The sequence below is a fragment of the Nuphar pumila genome, chromosome 17, assembly GCF_984573655.1.
Source record: "Nuphar pumila chromosome 17, dmNupPumi1.hap1.1, whole genome shotgun sequence".
Lineage (NCBI taxonomy): Eukaryota > Viridiplantae > Streptophyta > Magnoliopsida > Nymphaeales > Nymphaeaceae > Nuphar > Nuphar pumila.
This window is the reverse complement of record NC_143265.1, coordinates 7,619,481-7,629,228: the sequence shown is the minus strand read 5'-3', so window position 1 is coordinate 7,629,228 and position 9,748 is coordinate 7,619,481.

Here is a 9,748-nt window from a genome sequence, read left to right as displayed (position 1 = left end):
ACATGACAAAATAGTAAAGCAATTCAACTGGTGGCAGAGAATCAAACTAATCGGATAAAGGAAAAGGGAAACACAGATTTTATTTCACAAACTAACCTATATATCTAAGTAGCAGGGAAGAAATTTGCAATCGGTAAGTTCAAGTTCACTTGTTGTGAAGTTTTACCATTAAAAGATAAATGAGAGTGTTGATCAAGATAGTATAACAGGAACAGACAAATCATATGATAACAATATCATGTCGAACTTGATCTTCAGAAAAGAGCTTCTAGAAAAAATCAAAGCATTCATCTTCAATCCCTTTAGGATCTGAAATAAGAGAGCCATCTACCACAAGGTTATACAGATAGTGTTCATCTGCCTCCTACCTTTCATCGAAGCCATAAAGAACTTTGTGTTACGGTCACGTTCTTTAAGTCATTGGACCTGTGATTTTTGCTTTCAACATATTTCTTCAAGGCATAGTTGGCAAACCTGTGACTCGGGCTCGGATCGCCTGATCCTTGACTCGTGGGTCGACTCGTTAATTCGGATAGGTTAGGACCTAATTTTTTTAATGTTTTTTGAAATAATACTTTAAATATTGAATAATTACAAAGAAAAAAAGGTGAAAAACTTAAATCCCTTGATCATTTGGGTCGGGTTACTGAGGTTCAAACAATCGGGTCAACCCGATTCTCACTCATCGCTACCACACCAAAGGAAACCCTAAAAACAATTATAGGGTTTATTTCCCTCTCAATAAAAGGCCACACTCGCAATTGCAGCCATATAAGAGGAGGAGGAAGAAGAAGATGAAAGAAATAGAGGAAGAGGAGGAAGGATGCCAGTGGGACACAGGGTCCGGTCTTGAAAGTGCGGCCTCTTCGCGCGACCATTCAGAAAGAGGCTTGCCTTGTAGAGAGAGAGAGAAAGAGAGACTACCGATGGTCGCCCTAGGGTTCAAGTTGCAGAAGGGGCGAGAGAGAACGGGAAGAGGCGAGAGAGAATAAAATAATGTCTTTTAAAGCGATGAACAGGTTCGTATCTCAAAATCTGAGATGATTCGACAAATCAATATTGATTCATCTAGTCGTGTCTCAATCCTGAATCGGGCGATTCAAGACTAAATTGGTTGACTCAGGCTATTCCTAACCGATCCATGCCTGAACATGGTTGTTGATCATGCATATATTTTGCATCTTATACATATATTTTTATGCAAGATCTGATGAAAAATTGCATTAAAAACTCATTCTTATCAGTGTTTTTGAGAAACTGCTTTGAAATTCAAAATAAATGTAAAATCACATATTTCAAGCTCTTTCCTGCGTTTTTTAGTTTTTTGCTTAGTTTAGAACTTTTTAATTGATAGTTGAATTAGATTAGAAGTTTTAATAATTATTTTTAGTTATTTAGAAGTCTCTTCTTTCAAAAACACATTTTTTGAGGTTTTCTTTTGGAATTTTTATAAATTAATTAGAGTTTTCTGGAAAAAAAATGTGTGACCTAATTCTTTTAGTCTAAGAAGTAATTTTCCAACCATAGGGGGTGTCTCCTGAGAAAAAAACGTGTTCCTCTTCTCTTCTTTTCCTCCTTTTCATTCCCAACCAGTTCTCCCTTTTTGCTCTTACTCTTTCTCTCCCGTTCTCTTCTTACTTATAGTCTCTTCTGGCGTCGGTTCTTCTTATCCCCGTCGACGGAGGTACGTGCAGCTCAGAGAAAAGACCATTTCTTCTTCTCAACCCTTCCATCGAAGGCAAATCGTGAGGTTTGCTTCTTCTCCCCCCGTCTCTCCATAGTTTATTGTTTAGATTAGCTTTTATTTATCTCATAGAATACATGCATCATATTTCATCATAGCATATAGCATAGTAAAATCTTTGTATACTTGTTGCATTTAGTTTAGATTGCTTGGTTTTATTTATTACAAAAAGAAAAAGAAAAAAAAAATATATAGATCGCATAACTAGCATCGCATATAAAGTAATATAGTTTTTGTCATATCATCGCATGTGAACTAACATAGATCGTTAGGTTTACAATAGTTTCTTTTTATGACTTTTGTGATTTTAAGATAGTTTAGGTTCAGATTTAGTATAGAATTAATTTAGAATATGTTTGTTATTTTTAGTATTTATTATATTAATTGTTTATATTAGAATACATTAGTCGATTTAGGGTTTTATAGTCTTTTTAATTTTTGTCAATTAGATCTGAATATTTTCTATTTATTTTCAGTATTAGAATAGTTTGGTTAGTGTTTAATTCATGTTCTTGATATTCATTAATTGCTTTAGTTAGTTTTGTTAATTAAATAATTTAAATTAGAAATTGGTAGAATAAATAATTAGTGGTTTTAATTCTTTTAATTAAGTTGAGTATATTAGAATTAATTTTCATATTTATTAGTAGTTATACTTAATATTTAGTTCCAAAAATTTTTAATTTCAACACTTAGATTAGAAATTAGGTATTGAAATTATTAATTATCATTTTAATTTGAACCTTGTTATTCTATCCGGTTTAAATAGTTGTGGTTTTTTTTTTTAGTTAATCAATTCTAATTTCATGTTAAATCTTGCATTTAAGTAATTAGATTGGTGTATATTTAGTTTTACATCATTAGAGTAATTAGAAATTAATTAGATAAATTAGTTTAGTTAAATCAATTTAGCCGGTTTTCATTTCTTTATTTCAATTATAGGTTTCATTATAATAGTTTACATTAATTTCTTAATTCATGTTTGTTGTAGATGGTATTAGTTTAATTCATGTCAAGTTAGTTAACTGTTTAGTTCATATCTTGATTTTATATTGCATAAGATAAATTAGTTAGCAAAACTTAGCATTAGCCGATTGTTGGTACTTGTTTTATTTCATTTAATACTTTAGTTAGCTTAGATACTATTATTAGTTTTCTTTATTTGTTAAATCATTAGATACCGTAGAATAAGTAGTTAGTATTGATTTTTTAGTTAGTTTGTTATTTGATTTAGTTATTTAAGTTCAATAGTCGGTTAGCATATGCTTTTGTCTTCTAGTTAGTTAGTTCATAAGTTAAGTAGTCAGTTTATTGTGCAATATTGTCATTTAGTTGTTAGTTTGTTTAATTCTTGTATATGGTTAGCATATTTTGTCTACTTGTGGTTAGTTTCTTGTTGTATGTTATTTTCTTTATTGTTTCTAATTAGTTAGTTTGTGACATAATTTGTTAATGAGTCTATTTAGTTTGTTTTCAATCTAGTTAAATTGATTCATAGTTGTTTATAGTTAGTTTCATAATTTGTTAGTAGTTTGTTACATTAGTTAGTTTCTTTAGTGCTATTTAGTTTGTTAGTTTCAGAAGAGATTGCACAATTGGTTCTATCAGATATAGATTACACAATTTAATTGAGTATGTAACCCCCATGTTATGTTTTCTGTGGCATCTTCACTTAGGGGTGGGAAATGAGTGAGCCTAGCAAGATATACACCTTGCTTAGCTTCTCACTATTGTTTTTTAACTATGGTACCTGAACACTCTATTTTGCCCTCCATTGCACACATATCTCTATGTCGACACCCGAATACACTGTTTTACCTTTTGTATATACAAGTATGTATTTAATTTGTAATTTATAATTATATTTTCAGTTTATAACTTTATATTTTAGATATAATATATATATTTAGATTATATTCAATTTATTTTATATTTATGTGATATTTAATATATATATATATATATATATAGTTGTGTCCCCATACCCACATTTTTTGGAATTGTTGTCCTACCCTCTGTGTCCTCACCCATACCCTCCCAATCCCATTTGTTAAAGGGTCAGGTTTTCCTTCTTAGCAAGCACGTGTAATAAGACAGACCATTGGACCAATGGATCTAACAGGTCGGGTTAGGTAAAGCGTGGACTTCAATTACAAAGTGAAAATGCAAACCACATTGTTTTTTAGAAGCCCACAACTCTTACTAAGATTGATGGTCTTTAGGGTTGAGATTGTTGTGAAGTTGTTGCACTTGAGAGGGAATAACAAGAAACCCTAATCAATGATTTTGGGTGTTATTTAATAAGGATTATTGAGTCCACCTAGTAACTTGCAGTTTGACCCAGGCCCAACCCATTATTAAACAGGTTGGTGTTTAGCTTGATCCCTAAAACAACAGGACCTAAACCCTTACACAAACTTAGCCCAAGGTGGGTAGGGTTAGCTTGGCCAAGCATACCACCCGATCCATTTCTCACCCCTATCTTCATTGTGATTTATTTAAAAAATATAGCACCAAAATTCCATCCACTCTCCATATTTCAATTCAATAAAGAACTTCCTAAGCTGCACATTGAAATGTTGAAGAATATCAACCCTCTATACTAAATAAAATATTTATCCATGTGGTTCAAGGGTCGGATACAAGAGAAACAGAATTCTCTCATTCTCCCCCTATCGAGTGCCTCACCATGTGGGGTTCCTTTATTAGCATTCCCAAATCTAGGGATCGCAGTCGGTCGGGGCAGGGTTGGGGGACAAGGTCTCCACCCCTGTACTGTCTCAAAATTCTACCCTCTATCCACGTTTCATGTTCTCCATCCCCGGTCCAAACGGGCCGGGGTGGAGCTCCATTTTCTCTCACTTCACTGCCATATCTAAAGAAGGATCGGGGACAAGGTGGGGATCAAGGACGGGGACGGGGCGGGGAAAAGCGTAAGTCCATCCCTGCCTCCATCCCTACATGGGTTTTGATTTTAATCTCCATCCCCGCCTCCATCTTCGTTTCATGTCCTCCATCCCTGGTCCAAATGGGGCGAGGCAGGGTAGGCCTTGTTTCCCTTTGGTCCACTGTCATCCCTACCTAAATCAGCAAAGGTTCGATATCTTAAAGACACAAGCCCATTTGATTCTTTTTATTTTTTGAGTTCAATTTATATAATTAGTAATTGAATTATTGTGAAACTTTTGAAGGGAAAAAAGAAAAGGGAATACCATTTTCCATCATTTGTCATAGTTAGCAAGCATCATCATCACCCTCAACCTTACTCCACGTCCATGCCCCTAGCCTGCCAATGATTGACCCCTACTTCCATGTCCTCATCATCAGCTTTTACCTTCCTTGGCTAACCATCTATACCGCCCCTAGCATCATTGTCAATCTGGATTCCATCATCGACCTATACCTCCTTCATGCAATCATCTACTCCCAAACCATACGTGCCACCCTTCAACATGTCTACGCAGATCATCAACCTCTCTCTCCTCTTTTTTTATTAGTTCTTTCACTCCCACAAACTTTTTCATCACAAAAACATTTTCTTTTGTCATGCACCATTGTGTTTCTTTTCTTCTTATAAATAGTTGATTACCCCAAAATTTCCTTGTTTGCCCTCGTTAGTTCCATCTGAGAGACCCAAAAAAAATAGCATGGATTCCCAAACAGTCAAGACTCGAGTGCGAGATCTTTTGCATAAGAGTTATTTGGAGAGAGGAATGTCTTCATTCACTAAAAAGTCACACCCTAAAGGCATACTTGCAAAAAGGAGTTCTTTCCAATGAGAATAGAGATTGTTGGTTTAATTAGATTTTAAGATTCTTTGTTTTCTTCTGATAATGTTGAAAGAAGAGCAAAGGAGTGGTCTTTTTAGATAAAAGACTCGTGGATTTAATCACACGATATACAAGAATAAGCAGGCCACTACAGCATGACATCTCATATGCTTTTTGCCTATTATTTCTCCACAATCTTACATACTAGAGTAAGACCCCCCCCAAAAAAGAGAGAGAGAGAGAGAGAGACGAAAGAATATCAACATTAATACTCATGCAAATCAACAAAATGTTGAACCCATGAACCGAACAAGTAGAAAACAAAACTAGAATATAGAAAAAACAAAGATAAAGAAAAAGAAACTACAGACAGCTAGCAACAAAACAACAAAGCCAACTCAACTAGGATCCGCAGGATTAGAAGAAACCACCGCTGAGTGAAGGTCGTTCAGATGAGAGGAGAGGTCTCTAAGATGCATACGTAATATTACATACACATCAACCAGGATTTTATGGACAAGATGATTAAAGATGACAGGAATTTGACGGAAAGTAGCATCATTGCATGCCATCCAAACAAACCACCAAGTAGTAAGCAACCATGTCTTCCATATTAGTCTCCACCGCTTGCATCGTCTAATTTCAATAGGGCCCAGGAGAAGATCAAGTGCAAAAGACTCCTCTTTGACAATTACGTTCGGAGATCTCCACGTCCTATTAAATAGGGCCACAAAGATTGGTCAGGACCAAAATAATTGAAAAGTAGTTTCTTCGGCAGCTTGACACAACACGCACCAACTTGGAAACTGAAAGCCCAACTTCTTTAAATAACTGTGAGTCTGAACCCTATCATGCAAAATTAACCAAGCCAAGAACCGAGATCTTGGAGAAGGGCCCTTACCCCATAACGCACACTCAGGGAACCAATCTGCCCTTGGGGGGAGCAACGATCTATACACTTTGTGGGTGTGGAACGCTCCATTTGGCGTAATCGCCCATTGCAACCACTAATCATAATTTTCAGCATCCCCAGTTTGATCTCTGAAGGACGATAAGGCTCTCAGCCACATGCTTCGCAAGTGCGAGATCGCCAGACCTTGGGTTCCATGGCGAAAATGAGATAAATCAGGAGCACCATATTTAGCATGAAGCAAGCGAGCACATGGAGAGCCTAATTGATGGGCCATCCAACATTGCTTGGCTACGAGAGCAATACTCCTCTGTCTTTGAGCAAAAACACCTAAGCCAGCCATACGCCTAGGTAACACCATCATTCGCCAACCAACCAAATGGTGCTTACTCTTAAGTTGACACCCAGACCAAGAAAAATCCAACATTAAACCACAAATTTGCTTCTCCACGCCCACAAGCATCACAGACATTGACATGAAGAATTCAGGGATAGAAGAAAGAACATGTCTGATTAAAGTCAGACGACCAACAATGGAGAGATAAGAAGCCTGCCACGAAAGAAGCTTGCTTTTCACTTATTGAATAGTTGGAGCCCAAGCAGTGGACGAGAGGCGCTTCACTTGTAACGACAGACCCAAATATGTCATCGGCAACTCAGAGATTGCATAATTAAAAATCTGTTGGCCCACTGCAAGCATAGAAGACTGGACATTGAACATAGTAAGAGAGCATTTGCTATCATTTAGGGAAAGCCCAGAAAGAGAAAGAAAGAGCTCGAGAATAAACTTGAATCTAAGCATCTGCTGCACGTTTGCTCGCCCAAAAATAATAATATCACCAACATAAATAAGAATATGGTCCAAAAAATCTGAAACATCTAGAGGATCTATCAGGCGTTTCTCCGCAGCATGCTTGAGCAACACCACGAGACCTTCAGCAATGGCATTGAACAACAAAGACGATAGAGGGCATCCTTGCCTTAATCCACGCCCCAACTTGATCTGGCCACCTCTAGTGCCGTTAATCTTAATCATGGCATAAGCATTAGAGACCAATTCCCTCACCCACCCAGAAAAACGACGACCAATTTGATGGTAGAGAGAGAGAGAGAGAGAGAGAGAGAGAGAGAGAGAGAGAGAGAGAGAGAGGTATTTACCTTCACGTTGGGAAAGAATTTGATGGTAAAAGGGTTGAGAGAAGGAAGAGGAGGATCGCAGATGGAGATATGAGCCCTCGCTTGAAACAACCGAGAGTGAAGGGCTCCGCAATTGTCGGCTGCAACAGCGGCGGGAGAGGAGAAGGAGAAGAGAGCACTGCCGATGCTGACACCCTTGCTGGAAAGATGCAACCCACGCACTGACCGACAAAACACTGGCACACTCAAACACAACACTTCTTCCTTGGGGCTCTTCCTACTGCTACTTCTAAATAAAAACAAGGAGATGAAAGCCCTAACTAAATATTTTTTACATTACTATGGGCGAAGCTCGCAACCTGGATGCTTTATCGAATGCCTTTGCTATTCATTTCCAACAAATGAAACTATTTTTACATGAACATGAAGGTTTCCAAGAGGAATCTGGGCCAGACAAATCATATTTAATTTTAATAAAAAACACCAAAGGCGATACTTCATTTGCAAAATGCCACCATTTACAAACGACAACCCTGTTCATGAGACCAAGTTTACTAATGCCCACTGAATTCCAAGTATGGATGGCAGTGGACCGGATCAAGGGTGAGAGACAAGGTTTCCACGCCCACCCGGTCTCAAAATTTTGCCCTCCATCCTATCTCTGCCTCATAATAACTTTATTCATATTTTAAAATGATTAAGAAGAAATTAACAAGAGTAAGGGTTTAGGGTTATATATATATATATATATATATATATATAATATTAATAATTTCATTAACGGAGATAGGGGACAGGGGCAGGGGAAAGAGTAAGTTCATCTTTGCCTTCATCTCTTTACAGGTTTTGATTTTCACCTTCATCCCTGGTCCATTCTCCATTTTATGTCCTCTATCTCCGGATAAAAAATGGTGGGTTTAGACGAATCCTCGTTTTCCCCCAGTCGACTGCCATCCCTAATCCCAAGCAAAAACGGATTTGGATTTGTGTTAGCCACCCCATAGAAACTCTCTTAGGTGATGGTTTATGCACGCCTCTACTGGGTTCAGTTCGATACAGGTTCATAATTGGGATCGAGGGTCACGGTTCTGACAACATTTACCAACCCAGTTCGGATGTAGGTTCAAAATGTAGAGCCTGTTTTAAGTCAGTGCAGGTCGCATTTTAACGAAAACTCGCCTAAACTCAACTAAAAAAAAATGACTGGACTAAGGATGTCAATGGATCATATTTGAGTTGTACATAAAAACAAATTAGAATTGCTTAGTTTAGCTCAATTTTGTAGAGCAGGTAGTATTGGATCAATAATCAAATTCATCCACAATTTGACATCTAATTCATATGTAATTGCTTTTTTAAATTTCAATAGAAATTTGGGTTCCTTAAAAAAAAACACACATTCAATTTCTCATTTTCATTTTTTGATGTTTGGTTTGTGGTGCAAATGAAATTTATTTGCATGAGATTCTGAATCTCATGAGTTACCAAACATGAGTCATGTAGAAGCTTGGATGGTGGGTTTAGAGGTGGTGTTAGTGGTGGTTGTAGTTATACAAGTGGTGTTGGTGGTGGGTTTAGGCATGCACAACACTGAGTTTCATCTTAGGGCTTAGGCTTGTCAATGGGGTAGGTTCTTAATTGCCCATACAATACTAGGTTCCTGACTTAGCTAATTCAGTCAGACTCACAAGTAGGGATGGTAGTGGACCGCGGAAAATGGGACCCCACCCCGTCTTGCCTCGCTTAGACTGGGGATGGAGGTTAAAATCAAAACCCGTGCGGGGATGAACTTACACTTTCCCCCGCCCTGCCCCACCCCGCACCTGAGAATTGTTATATTCATGTCTGCCATATTGATTTGGGGTCTAATTGTGCAATCAGATGGCATTTGTGGTCTATTTTCTCATATTTATATTATTGATTTGGGTTTATTTGAGCATACCAATGGCATTTAGGTTTTTTTTTTTATATTTATGTTAATTTAATGTTTTTTTACAATTTTTTACTCTTCTATATCAATTGAGAGCATTGTAGTAACTAAACCTTTACAACACACGGGGATGGGGCAGGGGCAATTATTTTGAGACGGGGCAGGGGTGGAGACCTTGTCCCCTGTCCCCGCCCCATCCACTGCCATCCCTATTCACAAGTTCCAAGTAGTGGACGGATCGGGTGTGGTTTGGAAGT